The following is a 21,921-nucleotide window of genomic DNA, read 5'->3' on the forward strand; positions in this document are numbered from 1 at the left end:
TCATAAGCCCCAAGAAGGGTGTAACACTGGGGTAACTTAGGTTCCAACCTTTCCACATCTATTAACCTAAGGCCATGAAGAGCAAGAAAAACTTACCCGCCTTTAGTTTCTAAAAGAATGATCCTTACAATTTTTGTAATAGTTTCTTGGAAGGTTACAAAAACTCTTACCAAGAAAAATTAAACAATTCTCTAAGAAATAAAATGTACCAAATAACAGTATTTTGTCTTGCTTTATTAATACTGAAAATTAAACACTAAAAACTTAAATACAAACATGCTGCAATTTATAAATTCAAACTTTGAGTATTGTGTCAACCTCAGGAGTTGACATTTATGTTTCATTAAACTAGCTTTCCTGCTGACAGACCGAAACAAAGCATACATTGTTTACTACTGAAAGGCATATCTGCATATATACTTGGGACTCAGACCATCCCAAATGGTTTCAGTTATCTCCCTAAATAAGTTAGAAAAGAGAAAATAAAAAAGAGGATATTATATCCCAATGACCTTCCTATTCATTTGTTTCTTGACTGTTTACGTGTTTTAGTGACAGCATGGTATGTTGAGACAGTCTTCTTAGGGATGCTCATGTAATTTATACTACAAAAGAATATGTAAACTGTCATTTCAACCCAGGTTCACATAAAATTTAGAATTCACACTAGACGTATTTAAACAAGCCATCTTTGAACAATTTATGTATAAGGAAAACAGGGTCCAAACAACAAACATCACTCAACTACCCGGTTACTGATGTATCTGGCACCCAGACAATTTCCAACTCAATGCTTTTTTCAGCAGTCTATTTGGTGTATTCAGTGAACATTTATTGAACAACAAACTACATGTGTGGGGCACTGGATCACTAACAATGGGGGAAAAGCACAGTTCCTGCCATCAATAAGCAGCCAGTTCACTAGGAGAGTAAATGGACCATTACAATACAATTGTAATAGTACTGCAATTGTAACTGCTTACAATACAATGTAATAAGAAGACAGGAAGAGGATTCTATGAGAACACAGCAAAAGAAGAGAGAAACTATTGACAGCAAAAAGGTGTAAAAGGGCATTTGGAAGGTAATGTATGAGTCAAGACCCAGTGGACTGAAGTTTTGTGAATCACCAGTGATGTCTGCCTCACATGGAAAGATCTAGATAAAAATCAAGGATTCCATTTTTACACCAAATCCTGGGTCCCCAAAAGACAGAAACACTACAGGACAAAATAGTGAATTTCACTGTAAGGACATTTTTCCAAGGCTGGTGGACAACCCAAAGTCAATAAGCCCATTCTTCCCACAGGATTCTCACTTCTCAGTGGGAGGTAGGATGTTTCCATACCTTTCAGGTGGTCAAAAGCATGCTTTTCTTATCTAAACATGCAAAAACCTGAATATCCCTTCCGTAACTGCCATTAGCCAGCCCTAAAAGTATATCTCTTATTACACACCAAGGCTAAAAGTTCTCTCATAATGCCAAATGCCAAATAATTTCTGATGTCTCCAAAAGTAAAAAAAAGTCAAGTAACACTACACAAAACAGAGCATCAACTTCGATTCTGAGAGGGATTGCTCTGCTTACAATTCTTGCGGTTCCATGAGGAAAACAGAGGTTTCTCCCAAAATCGCGGTACCTCTCTTTTTCCCAAGGAGACCCAGGCTGCCAGAAACTGCCTTAGGTCATCTCATGTGGGCATCAAGGGTAGTAAGAGGACAGACAGAAGCAAATGGAGAAACAATTCAGTTGACTGAGGAAAAAAAAAAAAAAACTTCCTCAAAAAAACAAGATCCAAGAAGACAAAAAAAGCTTATAAAGGCCTTTTAAATATATGTATAGCTTACCTACCAGCTTTTAATTCACCTTTTAACCATAGAGCTCTTTTAAATCTCTTATTACCAGACACCAGCCAGGACAAACAGATGACACCTCTGGCTTTTAAGCCTTCCGCTCCCCTCTGCTCCCCCCAGTAAGCCTTAACTAAGATCATGACTTAACCACAGACACACCAGGTATTTCCAAAGAAACGAAAAGTGGTTTTATAAATGGCAAAGTGGCACAAAGAAAGGAAAGTTTGGCGATGCAAACTGGGTACAACTCACATTTCTGTCTGGCCACATTCTATAAAGTCTCAGTTTCCCAGCTAATCATCTACATACAAAGCCCTCAAAGCCCTGTATGCCCTCCACAGAAAGAAAGCAGGAAATGGAAAGCTGTCCATGGAAGGGAAAAGGGTCAATAAGAGGCAAAATGTCTCACAAACGTCAAACCGGAAAGGACTCAATCCCTAAGCCAGGTATTGAATCCAAGCCATCACCATGAAAGCAAAATCCTTAGCTACTGAGCTACAGTGCTGGGCAGTCACCATTACTCTTCCCAGAAGGAGCCTAGCACAGTCATTTTTGAGCTTGCAAAGCATTTCTAACTGAACAAGGGGATTCTCAAGGCTAGTCATGACACTATTATTTAACCTCTTTTCAATTGTTTAGAATAAAAAATTTCAAAAATCTTTTTTTCTTTCAATCGTGTACTTAGTTTCAATGACAACTCAACCCAAAAACTTTTTTTAAAACTCAGATCATAATTTTCCAGGTTTTTACCATATAAGCAAGAGGTATTTCCAGAGAAGGAGTAGAGGAAGCATCCCTACTCCCCAGAATTATCCCTGATAATTCTTTCTCAGAAAGAATGGGCTTAAGATAGCAAAAAAACAATAAAAGGCCCATAGGGATGGCACCTCTTAAGACAAAACTCACTGAAGGACTCGACACACTGGGGCCAAAAAGTGTGCTGGCCTTTCTCAGACTTTCAGTCCTTTCAGATCAGCTGCCTCACATGAACCTTAAAACTTGTAACTCCAGATGGCAGAGACCAAGAGAGAGTATCCCCACGTGGTCACAAAGTCAAGCTCCATGGACACAGAAGAAGACAAGAGGGAAACCTCATTCCATTTTTGCCTCAGGAACCCACAACAAAGTTTTAATTAACCAATCTGCAGGGCCAGCTGGACCAGAAGGCTTGCAGGGGTCCTATATCTATGTTCTATCCTATGGTATCCTTCACTATGATAGAACAACACAGACAGACACCAGATTCATTACATTCTAAGACTAGACTCATAAATCTTTTTTCCCATTAATCAAAATCTTGCAAAGGAGACAAACAGTGATTTTTACCATCCACTCTGCCAGTTTGCGCACGCGCGCGCGCGCACACACACACACACACACACATACACACACACACACACACAGAGAGAGAAAGAGAGAGAGAAAGAGAGAGAGAGAGACCGAGACCAGAAGCCTGGCTGGTAAGAAATTCTTACCCTTCTGTTAGCTTGCCGGGTTTCTAGGTTCCCTCTTTCTGAGTGGCTTTGGTGAGGGGGCCAAGACATGTTACAAAAGAAAAATCATCCTTTTCCATTTCATAGAACTATAGGCAAGTCTCCCATTAACATTTCCCATTCCAGCCAGCGTGATATACATGTAAGAAAACACAGACAAAGACAGACAAGAAGCCTCTCAGAACCAGAATACAGACCAGAAGAGTGTTTTTCCAAAAAAGCCATTGCTCTCCACCCAACTGGAGAGAAATCTTGCTAAACCAAGACTCTCTGTACAATCTAGGGAGAGCTAAGTTGGCCCAAAAGGGGCCAACCAGAACAGGAGAAGGAAGAGGACGTTGGTAGTGCTTTGTACGCTTACCAGCCCAATTTAAAGACATCTTCCAGGAACTGTTTCTTCACTGCAATTAGGCCCAAGCACAAAGGGTTGACCGCATCTCATTGGCAGAGACCTATCAGAGATGGCCCTCAGTTCGAGACAAATAAGTAACTGCCCGAGCTCACCCCCAGTTCCACTGTACCAGTGGAAAGCTGACAAATAGCAGACAGGCACCCAGAAGCGCAGACCCCAGACAAGCCCCTAAATTTATAATTGCCTGATGGGCTCTTCCTGACTGCTGCATAGACAATATCAATTTACAGAGATCATGGCACCGTAATAAAGAGTTTACTTAATGCAAGGCCAGTCACATGGAAGAAATGGCTCAACTGACTGAGTGAGACTGATTCGAGTGAGAAGTGACTGATTTGGGTGAGACTGATCACGCCCGAAGTCTCCGAGGCTAAAAGCTGTTGTGGACAATTTGGTGGACAATGGGGCTAGGGCATGGGGACTGCTGCTTGGTTGGAGATGAAATCATAGGGGTATAGAAAACGGGAGTCTGCTTCATACACTCAACTGGGACACAGGACCAGATGAGTCATGAGTCACAGTCTGCATGCGGTCAGTCTGAAAAACATCTCAAAAAAAAACATTCTTAGGTATTACAATAGTGATGTTATCTATAGGAGTAATTGGGGAAGTCACAAATCTTATGACTTCTGGCCACATGACTCCTGAGAAATAAGGGATTATAAAAACTACACTTACATCTTAATAGAACTCAAGCTCCTCCCATAATTCTGATCTTGTGGTCTTTCACTAGTCTTAAACAGCAGTTTCAGGTGGTTTCAACAGGGAGGGATTAGTTTTAGGCAGGAACTATTATCATTCTAGCTTCAAAGTTAAACTATAAAGTAAATGTCTCCCAAGACTAGCCTGGCCTATGCCCAAAAATGACCTAGCACAGCTTGGAGGTTAGAAGCAAGATGGAGTCACCTATGTCAGATTTCTCTTACTGTCATAATTTCACAAAGGTGGTTTCAAAAAGAACTACATATCAATATAAATTATATAACAAATGATTTATGATCTTAATGTTAAAAATCACTGTAAATTCAAATTATGTCGCTACAAAAATTATACCTATAAATAGAAAAAGCATTGAAAATTCAATGAATGAATGCGGCTACTATAAAAGAATTTGTCTTAACAGAGCTTAAAACCCAAGATTAACATATTATGTAACAATAAATATACATATTAAAATAATATTTGAGCACAAAATTGCACAGTACCATGAATATGGGTTGTAGAAATTTTTTAAATTGGATAAAGTTTCATAGGGTAGATGAAACCTAAAGATAGAAACTAAAATCACATAGAAAAGTAAAGAGAAGGGAATTTCAGGCTAAATGACAAGCATGAACACAGAAGGTACATGCAATAGCAAAACACCTAGCTCAACCAAGCAAACTTAGTAAATAAAAAGGAACTGTGGAAAATAGGATGAAGACTGAATTTTAGCTCCTTGAGTCTTTAAAACCAAGAGAAGGTATTTAGCTGAAATGTTTAATAGAAAGATCACCTAGGACTTCTAAACAGGCAGGAGTAGGGAGCTGAAATAATTCAAGTAACACATGATGAAAATTAAACATAGCGATATATTCATCTATGAAAGATAAAAACTAAGAATAAGATAAACGTAGTTGAAACAAAAGGAAAGAACAAAAATAAAAGCTACTTCAGAAGAAAATCAAACTCTGAATGTGACTGAACATAAAGTATAAAACAACTGTAGAATAAAACTGAGGAATGCTTCAAAGGTTATTTCAAGATGTTTTAGTTTGGATGATTGGTAGAATACTAGAACCACTGACAGGAAAAGTTGTAGACTGAAAGAAACTCACAAAGAAGGCTGACAAACTTCAGACAGGCCTCCCAAGGAAAGCACCTGGGTGCATCCTCAGCTTTTCCGAACACACAGCAAATAGGCTTTTGCTAATATACAAAGGATGATCAATCTTTATGTATTGACAGACTGGTTGTAATAAGATTTGTGAGAGTTTTGTCACTTAATATACAGTGAAACAAACTATGAAGTGGATCAGATATTTAGGTTTACTAAGTGTTCCATTCGATTACTGTCTTAATGATATACTGGAAGCCAAATTAGAAACAGGATGCTTGGTGAGTAGTGAGTTAGGGCAGAAAGGAGCAAATATCATTAAAGGATATTTCATTCAAGGAGTGATGAAAGTCTGATGAAATATGCAAAATACCACTCTAGAGTGTAGAATACTCTCAATCCCCAAATGATTTGGGGTAAATTACGTTCATTTCTAGCTATTTTTATTGATATACTCTTTCTTTAGATAAAGCCTATCGAAAAATTACTCTCTTTGGATATGTAAATACCATGAATTTGGCTACAATCTAGTCTACCATGGGTCCTGGAAGGAATACTTAACTCATTTCTTTCATCATATGTGGATTTTATCAAACACTTTAAGTGTTAATCACTCCTCACTGCCACCTACAAATAAAATATAAGTGGTATGGTAGAGATCAATCTCTAATGTTATGGGAACACTCCAAAAGAGTGATTAAATATACAAAGGAGGTCTGGGAAATACTGGTTCACAGAGGTGACATCTGAATCAGTTTGATAAGGTTTAAAAGAGTATTCCACTATCAGAACAGGAAAGGAAGAGAAGGTCAGGCAGTTATACCTACCTGTACAAAGACAAAGAGAACAAACAGCACAATCCAGAAATAATGTGAAGTTCCACATGGCTAGACTTTGGTATGGATTGCACATAATGGATTCTTCTGCAAGTACTTGGAAATAATTCCAGGATATAAAGCCTGGAAGTAACCAAATCAAACATGTTTTGGAGAAATGACTCTGCAACTATAATGGGAAAAAATAAATTGAAGTGGTAAAAGTAATTGGAAGCAAGGAACTGTATTAGAAATCCACTGAAATAGTCCAAGCAATACCATAAAAGCTTGAACCAAAACAGTTTCTAAATCAAAAGCAAAATTTTTAAAATTAAAACTTTTAGAGAAAAAATAAATTAGGCATGTGATTAGTAATTATCTCTGCAAGTTTCAGTAAGATAAGACTTAGGTGATTATGTAAATATATTTATTATAAGGGAGAAATGTACATGCTTAAAGCAAAAGGGAAGGAACCAATGTTAGGGAGGTGCTGAAGAGTTAAATGTGGGAATTTAATTGCTTAAGGGTCAGAAATAGATGAAATCAAAAACATAAAGAAGTTTATCTATTACAAGATCTCATACATCCTACTGAATTGAAAGCACAAATAGGTATGGAGATGTATTAATTCTGAAAACAGAGGTCTCGCAGTTTATATGAATTTGATCAGGGTAGTGGAAAAACCAGGTCAAGGTTCTAGATCTCCTACCTTCCAGCAGATAGGAAGTTATCTTAAGAACTTATTATAGATTATTTCAAAATTCAAAATTCTCAGATCATCTCCTAAGAATCAAAATGGGGTAAGGAGTTGAGCTGTAAAAGAAAGGAGGGGAAGAAGGGACAGCTAAAATTTGTGAAAATTTTGACAAAAGAGGAATATAGAATTGATTGAATGATTGTCAAGCACCTGCAAATCTGCACGATTCAGCATATTAGGTAAAAGCATCAGAAAAATGATTTATTTAGCAGGATGTGGTGGCTCATGTCCACAATCTCAACACTTCGGGAGGCCAAGGCAGGAGGATTACTTGAGGGAAGAAGTTCAAGACCAGCCTGAGCAACATAGCAAAACACCCCTTTACCAGAAATAAAAACAAAAAAACTAGCTGGGTATGGTGGCATGTGCTTGTAATCCCAGCTATTCAGAAGGCTGAGGTGAATCACTTGAGCCCAGTAGGTTGAGATTGCAGTGAGCCATGAGCACACCACTGTACTCCAGCCTGACAAAGTGAGACCCTCTGTATCCATAAAAAAAAATTTAAGGGGGGAAAAAAAGATTGATTATCATGGGACCTTATACAGGTTACAAGAATAGGAAAATCCAGGATGATTAAGTGGGTAATCAAAAGAACCAAAGAAAGCACCAAAATGGACAAAGTTTGAAAGAAAAACTTGAAGAACAACCACACCAAGATCAGGGTCTTCAAAGGAGGAAAAAAATGTCATGTCATAAGATAAAAAACCAGGATTACCACTCTGGCAATATGACTAAGAGGTCTAGAAACTTGAGAAGAAAAGTGTGATGAAAGTATGTGCAACTGATGGACCCAAACTGGGTTTTTGAAGATGGTTATTTCCAATAGGTTCTTTAGTACATCTGAAGACTGTCTATATTTAATCCAGAAGAGAAATTCTCCCATATAATGCCAAAGCTGATAAAAGCAGCATAAAACAATCATGAGGAGACCAGCAGACTTCCTTCCCATAAAGCTTCTCTAGTATCCCACTACCGTGGCCTTTACTGGTTTTCTAACATACCTGCAGCCCTTACAGACCGTAAACTGGACTGGAAGTAAAAACTGGGGGTAGGGAGCTATACTAAATATGCAATGAAAGAACAGAAAGATTTGGTAGAAAAGCAGCTAAAGAATAAGATCACTTATTGATATCTAATATACATTTATTGGTTGAATCCTATGAAATTGCTAATACTTAATTGTCTTGACCTACAAAATGGCAATTTCATATAGTTCACCTTAATATTACAACTAGAATTACATATAAAACGTAATTGTCAACAACTATAATTTGAACTCAGATAAATTTCCAAATGTAATTGTTTACAGAATTAACTGGGTTTGTCAGCACTAATGTTTTACAGCATAAAATACATTTTTAATTTCCCTAAGAAGTGAAAGCATATTTTTTTTTGCCATTTTCTAAATCAGAAAAACAAGAAATTTAATGTCCTTTCAAAGGTCAAAAAGCATAAATCCTCAATGCCTAGATACGTTCTAAATTTTTTAAAGATTAGAATTATAACAGTAGAATGTGTGAACTTGACGTAACTATCTTAAAAAATACTAGCTCTAGACTTTCGGATAAAGATGACGATACAAAATCATTTATCAGATTTTGATTAAATTTAGAAATAAAAAGACATTTTCCGTAGTACAAATGATAAGGCAAATGGAAGACCAACAACAAAGAAGGCAAGGAAAAAGATACTTTTTCATAAGAATAGAAGACATTCTAATTAAATATAAGACATAAACCATTTTAACATATTGGTGTTCAAATTAAATTGTTTATTTTAAAATATAACTTTCCACCATTAAAAGAGGTTGAATAAATAATGTAATATCTCATATAAAGCAATGCCATAGTCATTAAAATGTTGACAAGGAAGAAAATATTCTGAAACATATTAACAACCCACTTCATCTCTAGCCAAGACATGCATAAATGTTTCACTATAGTACTAAAAAGTAACAAATAAAAGGTTCAATGGAAGAAAGGTTCCTAAATTCTGCCACTCTTCTTTAAGAGTATTTTCTAACATTATAGAAAATATCTCTACAGGTATATATTCAAAGAAGTCATTAGTCAAAATCAATTAATGAAAAGACATGCTTGACATGTACAAATCAGCTTATTTAGACCAACTGCTACTCAGTCTTCAACATTCATGTGCACTATAAAACGTTCGTTGATTTTCCAACTTCTACTAAAGAATATATGCATAACTCCAAAATAACCTGTATCATGCTCAATTGTGACCACTAATTTAAGGATCTCTCCCCCTCTAAAATGGCATTCATCTCATTTCTTCAGCCTCCACTCCCAGGATGGTGGGAGATGACAGATATTCAACACAAGTTGAATAAATCTTTACCTTTTGATAAAATAAATGGGTAAAACATAAATTTTTCCCACTGTTCTTCACTGCATTCAGGTTCCTACTGTGTGTCACACACTAAGCTTTAGCATAAGGAAAATTATTAACTTTAAAAGATAATAAATTGTGCTTTCTACATACAATATATTGTGCTTTCTCCTTTCTCAAAGGAAGGAGTATATCTGTTTTTACAAGACAATCTTCTCAGTTTAATGCAATAGCTTTGTGTTACAATACTTTCCTTTTAAGGCCAGGTGCTGTGGCTAAGGCCTGTAATCTCAGGGTTTTGGAAGCCTGAGTCAGGCAGATCACTCGAGGTCAGGAATTCCAGACCAGACTGGCCAACATGGTGAAACCTCCTCACTAGTAAAAATACGAAAATTAGCCAGGAGTAGCAGCGACAGCCTGTAATCCCAGCTACGCGGGAGACTGAGGCACGAGAATACCAAGAATCACTTGAACCCAGGAGGCGCAGGTTGCAGTGAGCCGAGATCACACCACTGCACTCCAGCCTGGGCAACAGAGCGAGAATTTGTCTCAAAAAACAAACAAACAAACAAACAAAATTTTTCCTTTAAACAAACTAAAAATCAAAACTTTGCTCAAAGTGCACTGATAAAGCTTCATTAAACAAATTTAATATAAAAATTTCAGCTTAACTAAATTTTAAGCCATACACAAAAGCCAAGAAAATTTAATGTGTACCCCTAATGTTAACTGTTAGGTAAATGCATTCATTGTAAATATTTTTAACGCATTAAATAATTAAACACGCTAGGATCGAAGTAGTTCTGTCAATAACTAGCTACACAGCAATTAGAAAAGCTCTCCCTGGGATTCATTCCTTATCTACAAAATGACAAGGCTGGCAAATGATCTCCAAAATACCAAACAGATCATATTGTCTATGATTGCAATATTTTAGCTAAATACACAATTGATCACTGGCATTCACAGATTTAACATTTCTAAACCACAAAAAAAGCCTGTGTAATTATTGCTAATGGCAAGGAATAATTCTTTCTCATAAAGATTAAATGAGCTAATATTTATAAGACCTGAAAGGAAATCCGAGTTCCAAATTAAAGGAGTACACCTAGCCCACCACCCATTATATTCACCTCAATTAGTAGTTTGTGGGTATTTCTCTCAGGAAAGACCTGTGAATGCCAACAGTTCTATAGTTAAAAAAAAAAATCTATCTCTCAGATACGTGGCCAATTCTCTCTTTTTAAATGATTCATTTTCTTTATAATCCAAACGTTTTCTTTTTAGTGGTTATCAAGAGAAAGAACTATGATGACATTAAACACTTCTGATAAGAATGATTAAGTGGGAAGCTCTCTATTAAAATCAAGAATAAGCATTCAGTAAATGTTAGTTGAAATCAAATTAGAAAATAGTTTGAATCATCAAGAACTAAATGCCTCAATTAAAGTTATGACCTGCAGTACAATGAATGTTTTTAAAGCTTGCTTATCTGTCCCTACTGACTAGAAAACATATTTTGTTGGTAATTATTTTTAATTCCCGTTATCCGGGCTCTTTTCTACTTTTTCTTAAAGACTATGATAAGAAAAGACCGTTACATTCAACATGCAATATCCTACCCAAACAACTAAACTGTCTAGTAATAACTGATACAATGAAGCTTCATTGTCCTGATGTTAATTAATCTTCTCAGAGGAAGGGAGGAAGGAGGAAGTAAGCATTAATTTAAACATAAGTAAAATTCTAGTAATAAATTTAACCATCAATAAAAACAAATCTTTCAAGGAAAAAATGTCATGCTTTCTCTCTTGACCAAGGGCGAATGCAGAAACAAATGGTTCTAGTTATGGAACACGAATACTTAAATACATATCCCCATAAACCATAAGAATTTGATCATTTATGTTCATTGTAAAAAGGCCCCAAATCTCCAGAAATAATAAAAATACTCCATAATAGTAAAGGTAATGAAGTCTTGGCTTCAGTAACAGAACCTTGCTGTATGACTTTTTCTTTTAGAAAAAGAAAGCAGGAAACTATGACATTGCTTTTTCTAAGTGGTTCAGTACATTGGGGCAAATGGTGGCAATCACCAGGTAAAAGATAACAAAAATCAGCTAAGCGCTGTGTAAAGGGCAGACATAAGATAGTTATATAAACAAATAATTTAGATTAGTATTTCAAAGGGCTTCTAATTACTTATCACAAAGATAAAAGTATTAATCTTACTTTAAAAACAGCCATAGCTTTATGGTATCAAGTACTCACGGCATTAACTGTTGGCAGTCTATAATCATATAACACGGAGCAGAACAGCTTGTTGAAGTTCCTTCTTCATCAGCCACTTCTACCAGTAGAGAAAAATCTCCCTTTCTCTCTGCAGTGCCACTTACTATTTATCTCATCTCCTCTTCACAATCCGAACCTCTCTACTTCCAAAAATTTACTAGAACATCCCATCATTATTGTCTCTTTTTCCCCTAGAGGATTTCTGTGATAAGCAAGTAAATTAGTAAACACCTGTGAAGCAGTAACATGGGAATATGACCTATGAAATTCTCCTAGCAGTAAAATCCCTTAAAGTAACTATGTCTGCTGAATGTATGGAAGGAAAGGCAAGGTACTCTACAAGATTACATTCTTCTTTGCAACCTGAAGAAGAAAGTTAGTTCTAGTTGCAAATAGCCCAAGTGGAAAGAAGAGTCCTCAGGAAAAGAACTGGGATAACTGTGAGATAGGCTTGGAACAAGTGCAACTCACTAAATGCTTACACTTACAAGAAATTCAAGTTCAGGAGAACTTCTCATCCCCAATTTCTCAAATTGCTCTTCAACTCATCAGTGTTACTAGAAGTGCATCTTCAGGCCTAAGAGAAATTAAAGCTTTGGTGTAAAGCAGTGCCTTAAGTGGATGCAGTTAAGGCAGAAGAAATATGAAAGAATCTTTTGACTTACTGCAGCAGTGGCACGTATGTTTGACACCTAGTTAGAAATGTTAATCAGTACGGCTATGCTGGATAGTAATGATTAATTGCTTGAATATTATAGAGATATATTAGGTATTAACTAGGTTTGGGACACATTTTCTAAAAATATCATTACTAATTATGTTTTCTATAGGAAAATGTTTTTGCATTTCAAACACGAGATTGAACTTGTGAAATTCAATCTTTTCATAAGTTGAATCTTACTCAAGATAAACAATAGTCAGACTGGCACAACAACACAATGGACAACAAGCCTGGGTTAAAAGTCAAATTCTGTCATCACTAGCTGTGTGATTTTGGACAAGTTAATCTAATCTTGCTGTGCCTCCATTTCTATATCTGTAAGATAGAGGTTTAAAAAAACAGAATTTAACTACTTCATAAAGATGTAAATGAGTCAATATAAGTGGAATGTAGAATAATACGCGGTAAATATTAAATGCAAAATAAATGCAGCTGCTATCGTTATTGAGGAAAAGTAAAATTTAATTTCTTACCCACCAGACGTATTGCTACTCACCCTTAAAAATCTTGTCCAAACTTTTCTTTACGAAACCCTTCTCGAATTTCATAGAAACTGAATATTCCTCTCTTTGTATCCTATAATGTACATTCAGCTAAATGTTCATCAACAGTATTTCCACATTTACACAATCAGAATCACAGAAACTTGAATCAAACTATAAAAATCATAGAATTCTAGTTCAAGCACACTTTTAATGCCATGTATTTATTTTTACTTTTCAAATAGTCATTTTTAGTTTTTGTTTTGTGTTTTGTAACAGGGTCTCACTCTGTTTCTCTGGCTGGAGCGCAGCAGCATGATTACAGCTCACTGCAATCTCAAACTCCTGGGCTCAAGTGATCTACCTACCTCAGCCTCCCAAGTAGCTGGAACTACAGGTGCTTGCCAGCACACCTCACACACATCGATTTTCATAACGATTAAGAATGTTTTTAATTTAAAATAAGATACTAAGATCCCAAGTCTCAGTATCAAAGTAGCAAAAGTTTAAACTGTTTTAGGTTTTCTAAATCTTATAGTTTATAGCCAAAACACAAAAGATATTTAACCTACTTTAACAACAGAACTACTATGCCTGTTTTATACAATTAAAAGATGTGAACATAAAAATCATTGGGTAAGTGAGTTGTAATTGTATTCTCTAAGAACTGCAATAACTTAAAAGACTAAAAATAGGTGGCATATCCTGGAACTAATAAGCAATTATAGCAAGGTTGCAGGATACAAAGTTAATATACAAGTCAATCACTTTCCTACATACTAGCAATGAACAAGTGGAATTTGAAATTAAAAATACTACTTACATTAGCACCCAGAAAAAAATGAATACTAACGGATAAATCTAATAAAATCTGCCAAGATCTGTATGAAGAAAACTACAAAACTCTGATGACTGAAATCAAAGAACTAAATAAATGGAGAGATATTCCATGTTCATGAAAAGGATATTACCAAGGAGGCAGTCCTTCTCAACTTAATCTACAGATTCAATGCAATTACAATCAAAATCCAAGCAAGTTACTTTAAGGATATCAAAAAAAAAAAAAAAAAAAAAAGAAGAAGAAGAAAAACGAAAAAGAAAAAGAAATGTTCTGAAGTTTATTTGAAGAGGCAAAAGACCCAGAAGAGCCAACACAATACTGAAGAACAAAGCTGGAGGACTGACATGAACCAACTTCAAGATTCACTAGAAAGCTAGAATAATAAAGACTCTGTTATGGATGAAAGAAGAAATAAACAGATCAACAGAATAGAATAGAGGGGTCAGAAATAGACCCACATATAGTCAAATGATCTTTGACAAAAGGACACAGGCAATACAATGGAGGAAAAAAAAAAACCATTTCAACAAATGGTACTGAAACAACTAGACATTCAGGTGCAAAAGAAAAAAAAAAGACTCTAGACACATACCTTACACTCTTCACAAAAGTTAACTCAAATAGAACATAGACCTAAACGTAAAACTCAAAGTTATAAAAGTCCTGTTAGATAACATAGATGGCTGTGGACAAGGCAACAACTTTTTAGACAAAAAACCAAAGGCATGATCCATGAAAGAAAGAGCTGATAAGCTGTACTTCATTACAATTAAAATCTGCTCTGTAAAAGACAATGCCAAGGAAATGAGAAAGCAAACCAGACCAGGGGAAAATATTTGCAAAAGACATATCTGATAAGGACTGTTATACAAAATATAACCAACTCTTAATTAAACTCAACAAGAAAACAACCTTATTTAAAAAATGCATCAAAGACCTTAAAGGACACCTTGCCAAACACATACAGACAGAAAGTAAAAAAATGAAAAGATGTTCCACATCATGTCATTAGAAAAATACAAATTAAAATAAGGAAATACCATTACACACTTATTAGAATGGCCAAAATCCAGAACACTGACAACACCGAATGCTGGCAAGAATGTAGAGCAATGGAAACGCTGATTCATTGATGGTAGTAATGCAAAATGATATAACCTCTATGGAAGACAGTTTGTAGTTCCTTACAGTCCTACCATATCATCCAGTAATTGCACTTGCTGGTTTTTACCCAAAGGAGCTGAAAACTTTTGTCCACACAAAAAACTGTACATAGATGTTTATATCAACTTTATTCATAATTGCCAAAATCTGGAAGCAACCAAGATATCCCTCAGTAGGTGAATAAACTGTGGTACATCAGACAATGGAATATTATTAAACCCTATAAAGAAATGGACTATTAAGCCATGAAAAGACAGAGAGGAACCTTAAATGCATATTCCCAAGTGAAAGAAGTCAATCTGAAAAGTCTACATACTGTAAGATTCCAACTATATCCAAACCCATAGAATGTACAACACCAAGAATGAACCCCAAAGTACACTATGGACTTTGGGCAATTATGGCGTGTCAATATAGATTCATCAGTTGTAAGAAATTTATCAGTCTGGAGAAGGATGTTGATAATAGTAGAGGACATGCATATGTGGGAGCAGGGAATATCTAGGAAATCTCTTGTATCTTCCTCTTAAAATTGCTGTGAACCTAAAACTACTCTTTAAAAAGTCTGCAAAAAAATTTTAATGTGACACAAAAATCAAATATACTACATGAAATTTCACATAATCGATTACTATCTTTAAAAACACACACTTCTATTATTTTTCTGTTTACTGTTTGGAAAGTTGACAGTAAATAAATTTATGGAAAGATTTATACAATTGAAAACAGTATGAGCTTTGTGCTTGATTTTTAGATACACTGCACTACAATAATTTTTCAGGAGCAGTTAATAAATATGTACGCATAGGTACCAGTCACATGGGCTGAATATCTATGCATCCAAATTTGCCACAATGTCACCTCCTCATTGAAGCTTTCCCTACACGCCCTATCTAAAACAGGTATTTTCTATCCCCTTACTCTATCTTTGTTAAATGTATCACGACTGACATATTACATGCTCATTTCATCATGAGATTATCATCAGCCTCTCCCAATAAATGAGGGTCGAGATTGTCTCTGCTTTTAAGCAGTTATATCCCTGTTGCCAAGAACAGTGCCTGGCATACAGATGGTGAATACATAACAAATGAATGATTTAAGAACTTTTTTTAAAGTTTGGTGAAACAAAAGGTACAGTCATTTCGAAGTCAAGAGAATATTCATTTCACCATGACTGTAAGGATTTCTTTTTTTCTATAACTCAAAGGTAAGTGGTATACAAAGAGTAGAAAGGCAGTTTACACTTAAGTTTATTTCTAAAAAGTTCCTTTGAGACAAGCTGTATTCATTCTTATTAACATGGGCAAAACCATGTTAACGACAGTAAGAAAATAATAACTTCTCTCTTAGAAATGAATATCTTTAGAATATCTTCTGATTTTCTGAAATCAACTTAATGCACTTTAGGCTTTTGTCCCAAAGAAAACAAAAGAAACAATTTTTTTTTTTAAAGTGGATCAAAGCCCAAAGTATCAACTAATCTTAAAAACCAACCTTGAACCAACCAAATACTAACCAAGAGAAAAGTCAGTCTATAACATTATTTCAACTAGGCCTCTATAGTAAGAAAGTAGTGAAGGAAAGCAGTCAGAAGAAAATAAAGTCAGAGAACTGAGAAGAAACCTGAATGTTTTAAACCTAAAAGTTAACCTTAGTAGTTAACTGCTAATACCTGACCGAATCCATCCTTCAAACTGTACATGTCAAATTACCACTGAGCTAGCAAAAGGACCTCCAGTATTTCCATCAAAGTCTCTTATACTTGCATTTCTCTCTAGTAGGGGTTTAAGGTCCACCAATTTAACTCTGAACTGCATCCAGTACTAGAGTAAGGATTAAAAAAAAAAAAAAAAACTTAATTGCAGAACTTATTAAAAATGCAATTCTAATATACAGAATCTATGAGAAACAAACAAATTTACAAGAAAAAAACAACTCCCCATCAAAAAGTGGGCAAAGGATATAAACAGACACTTCTCAAAAGAAGACATTTATGTGGCCAAGAAATACGAAAAAAAAGGTCATCATCATTGGTCATTAGAGAAATACAAATCAAAACTACAATGAGATACCATCTTGTGCCAGTGAGAATGACAATTATTTTAAAAGTCAGCAAACAACAGATGCTGGCGAGACTGTGGAGAAACAGGAACGCTTTTACACTGCTGGTGGGAGGGTAAATTAGTTCAACCATTGTGGAAGACAGTGTGGCGATTTCTCAAAGATCTAGAACCAGAAATAACATTTGACCCAGCAATCCCATTACTGGGTATATATCCAAAGGACTATAAATCATTCTACTCTAAAGATACATGCACATGTATGTTTATTGCAGCACTATTTACAATAGCAAAGACTTGGAACCAACTGAAATGCCCATCAATGGTAGACTAGATCACAAAAATGTGGCACATATACTCCATGGAATACTATGCAGCCATAAAAAAAAAATGAGTTTAAGTCCTTTGCAGGGACATGGATGAAGCTTAAAGCCATCATTCTCAGCAAACTAACACAGGAACAAAAAACCAAACCATGTTCTCACTCATAAGTGGGAGTTAAACAATGAGAACACATGGACACAGAGTGGGGAACATCACACACCGGGGACTGTCAGGGGGTTGGGGGCAAGGGGAGGGAGAGCATCAGGACAAACACCTAATGCATCCAGAGTTTAAAACATAGATGATGGGTTGATAAATGCAGCAAACCACCATGGCACATTTATACCTATGTAACAAACCTGCATGTTCTGCTCATATATCCCAGAACTTAAAGTAAAAATTTTTATAAAATTTAAAAATACAATTCTAAAACTTCATGCTACCACAAATTATGAGCCCAGAGAAGTGTTTTTATAAAGTAGTACAGATGATTCCTATGCAAACTCAAGCTTGAAAACTAGTATATTAACCCACTTTAAAAACTCAGTTGAAGTCACCTACTACAGCAGTCCCCAACCTTTTTGGCGTCAGGAATCAGTTTCATGGAAGACAAATTTTTTCACACATGGTGGGGGCAGTGTGGAGGGAGGATGGTTTCGGGATGAAATTGTTCCACCTCAGATCATCAGGCATTAGATTCTCATAAGGGTCATCCAACCCATACCCCTCGCATGCACAGTTCACAACAGGGTTTGCGCTCCTATGAGAATATAATGCTACCACTGATCTGACAGGAGATGGACCTCAGGCATTAATACTCACTTGCCCACCACTCACCTCCTGCTGTGCAGCCCAGTTCCTAACAGGTCATGGACCAGTAGGAGTCCACAGTCCCAGGGGTTGGGAACCTGTGACCTACTACGTGACCCAACCTGCTCTCAGTTAGAATTAATTTATTTCCGCTGTACTCTTTGGGACTATTATATGTGTTTCTCTTATAGCATTTACTACACTCTTCCCAACACTCCCCTCCACTACCCTCAAAAAGAAAACTTCTCATTAAATCCACTTGATTATGGCAAAGGTTTACAACCTCCCCACGGCCCCCTCTCCCACACCTGCCCACAAACCATTGTTCAATTCCAGCAGTAAGTTACTACAGGATGATACACAAATGCAAGCCATGACATCTGCAATTCCAGGAGCTAGCTCTAATCTACCTATCTCCCACAAATTAGCTTGAATGGTAGAAAGATTTCTATTTGATCAAAGTTGGTCTGTAATTTTCAAAAAGGAAAGTGCAATAGAGCAAATGGCTTTATTCCATTAGGAAATTTCCCATAGACTTGTCTTCACAACTTGAAAGCATAAAAATTAAGCGTGGGTTCAGTATTTTGTCTGTATCATAATCCTATTCTCCTGTATTCATAATACAAAAACCTTATTATAGACACAGGTATCCATTGAGTTTTGGTTTACATAATGTGTCAGAGAATGAGAGCACAGAATTAGTTTATCATTAATTAAAACAAGAATTAAATCAAAACATTCCAAGAGTTGCGTTCCATTCTGGAGCAGTATTTAAGATAGTAGTGAAAGACTTGGCCAAACACACATAGATTCCAAGTATTATCTATGTGACTTATGAAAAAAATGAAAAAGAGAATGATAAAGGAAATCAAACTTAAACCAAAATGGCACGGAAACAAAACAGTGGAAATCAGACTTTTATTTAATCTGAAACACATAACTATCCTGAAAAATGTTCTGAGTAGTCATGGAATCACAAATGTAAGAAGGTGCTTTAGTACCCATCAAGTCCCACTTCTCTTATCTGGGAGGAATTTGGAACTCTTATCAAAATTGAGTGACTTTTCCAAATCTATATAACTAACAATGAGCAGAATCTGGGTCCTCTGGGTTCAATACTAATGTTCTTTCCATAATATCATTAGGCCCCCGCAATGCAAAACAAGTTCTGATTTCAACGAGCTGAATCCTCAATAAATTCAGCCCATGTTCACTTCATTTAATGGTTAAACTCTTTCTTTTGAAAAATTCCAAGCATTAACCACACTTGCATATACAGACATTATCAATTTCATAGCTGGGAAAGATAAAACTCAGCCAAGATAATTAGCTCAGAAATATAAGCAATTCCAGAAGGAAGAGAGCCAACTAGTTAGCTCTAAAATGGCATTCAGAAAAACAGCGTAAGATTACATTAGTTCTAAACATTAACTACCTCTTCTGAACTGACAGGATAAGAAGGGTTCTACTTCTAGTATTCCAAAACACTGAGAACAAGCTCACATTCAGCTTTTCTGTGACTACGATGAGTTTAAGTATTTTAATTATACTTTATCTTCAACTTTTCAGACCAAAAAGTCAAAAGTTAATCTAAAATTTTAAAAATGAAAATATGAGTTTTAGTCCAGACTGCCAAACTACTGTTGCTTTAGATAAATCACTGTCAATTTCTAGACTCCAGATTCTTTCTTCTGTAAAAATGGGGATGGAAGAGTGATTACTAGGCTTTGGTTCCTCCCAGTTCTGTTTTCCCTATCCTTGCCTAATTTCACTGATACAAAAAAAAAAAAAAAAAAACAACTCAATAAAAACCGTATTATCCACTGAGGTAAAAAAAAAAAAAAAAAAAAAAAAAAAACCACTTTAAAGAGATAGGTTATCTGTTAAAGTAGACCAGGAACTACATTATTTTGAAGATCTTTGTTCTACACTCTGTTAAGTTTCTAAGTCATTCAAAAGCCAATCACCACACACAATAACGTTCGTTGGCAATATTTGGCCCTGAAAATACACAGCAAACTGAAGTTAAATTCCAGGACAGACGCCTCTGCAGGCGAGGGTCTGAAATCTTGTATACAGTGAAGAAAATGACAATAATGAACTTCACCAGAGCCCTGTGATCTTGGAAAAACTGCAAAGGGTAAGAAACCCCTTGCCCCTGTTTGTGTTTTGAGAAATTGGCTTGCTGCAAAGAATCACCTTTCCTGTAGAACTCAGATAAGCCTAAGGGTCGATCCATACCCCCCCTACCCCTTGTTTACCTAAAACAGGGCCATAACCAGACCCTTCTAATTCCCATCCTTTGCTCCGTAAATGACTTGCTGAAGTACCTGTCCCACAGATCAATCGGAACAAAGTACTTCTTAGCCAAACTTCAAGATTCTCTTCCGTGGGGTACCTGAATTTTGTCCTTCCCCAGTCTGAAACAACATATACAAACCTCTCTTAACAGCTCCTCCTCAGAATAGATGGGCTCAGGGTAAAACATTATCTGGTTACTGTCGGATCATACCCACCTTTTCACCCTAATTCCTGACGTCTTATTTACCCCTCCCTATAAAAGACAAACCCTTTCTGCCTAATCTTTAAGGGGCATGCAAATCTTATGGTCCTTCTCCCTACTGCAACAGTTCCTTCAACCTCCTCCACACCCTTGCAATATTCCTTTCGAATAAAGTCTGTCCTTACTAATTCGGGTTTTCTATTTGACACCCTTTTCAATTATGAAATGGCTAAGTGTAAAGAATAAGGGGGCTGCCGTTTCTTTAAATGACAGGTGTTGATCCTGTACAAGAAGGAGACCCGTTGTGTCCACCTGGAGAGGCTAAACGCATTTCTAAGATTCGAAGTTCTTGGCCACTGTTCTGCGCTGGGGAAGGGGGCGCAGAAGAGGTGATTGACCCGGCAAGGTCAGCTCTGGGATCACCTGGCGCCACAGGCCATACACAGTAAATGGGCCATTAACAGGCAGGCTACCCAGTCCATACTCCCTGACAGATACGCCCCTACCTCCGGCCCGCTAGTTTCCCAGCCAGGCAGGCGTAACGCTGCTTCCTCAGGGGCTCAGACACCCTAGGACAGGTGGTGGGTCCTGCCCAACAGCTCATCCCAACGTCTCAACTCACTCCATTCTGAGCAGAGCACCTGATGGCTCTTTTTACAGGACTGACCTCCCCACCCTTTTCGCCCCACCGTTGTCACTCCTGCTCCCACAGAAGAACTCACCATGGCGCCTAGGATAAGTCGTGGACCAGACACCCCGGAGTCCCCGGGACAGTCTCAAACCTCTCACCTCCCGGTCCTTGAGCCGGGAGCCTCTCAAACAGCGAAAGAGAGGGTCTTCCGGCTCTGCCGGAAGTTGTGCGCGCGCGGGACAGGAAGTTCCTCCCTTCTCCAGAGCGCCGTCGACCCCACGCCACGCAGAGGTGAAGATACGCAGGACGTCCTCTAAAGCAACTTCCGTGGGTGCCAGGTTATGGGCTGGGGGCGGTGCTGACCTTGAGAGCGCGGAGGAGGCGCAGGCGCAGCACAGGTACGTCGGCGGGCGGAGCGCAGTGGCTGCGCTTGCGAGGACCCTGAGGTAGGTTGGGTGGTTTCAGCAGGAACGCATCCACTGCCTGAGAGGTGACGGAGGCACACGTTGGTGTGGGGAGCGGGAGAGGGGCGGGAGGGGGCCGGGATTGGGAGTGAGGGTGCGCGAAGGGAGTCGACTCCAGACCCAGGTGATT

The 21,921-nt window shown here is 37.1% G+C and overlaps 1 protein-coding gene across 1 annotated transcript in view; it reads right to left on the minus strand.

The window, feature by feature from the left end:
- TMEM161B (transmembrane protein 161B) overlaps positions 1-21,544 on the minus strand; it is a 74,944-nt gene extending 53,400 nt beyond the window's left edge. Inside the window, exon 1 of the mRNA XM_011978004.1 lies at positions 21,419-21,544. The gene's annotated coding sequence lies outside the window, so the exon portion shown is untranslated. The remainder of the gene's footprint in view (positions 1-21,418) is intronic.
- Positions 21,545-21,921: the final 377 nt, after the last annotated feature.

This window comes from Mandrillus leucophaeus, unplaced genomic scaffold (genome assembly GCF_000951045.1).
Source record: "Mandrillus leucophaeus isolate KB7577 unplaced genomic scaffold, Mleu.le_1.0 Scaffold187, whole genome shotgun sequence".
NCBI lineage: Eukaryota > Metazoa > Chordata > Mammalia > Primates > Cercopithecidae > Mandrillus > Mandrillus leucophaeus.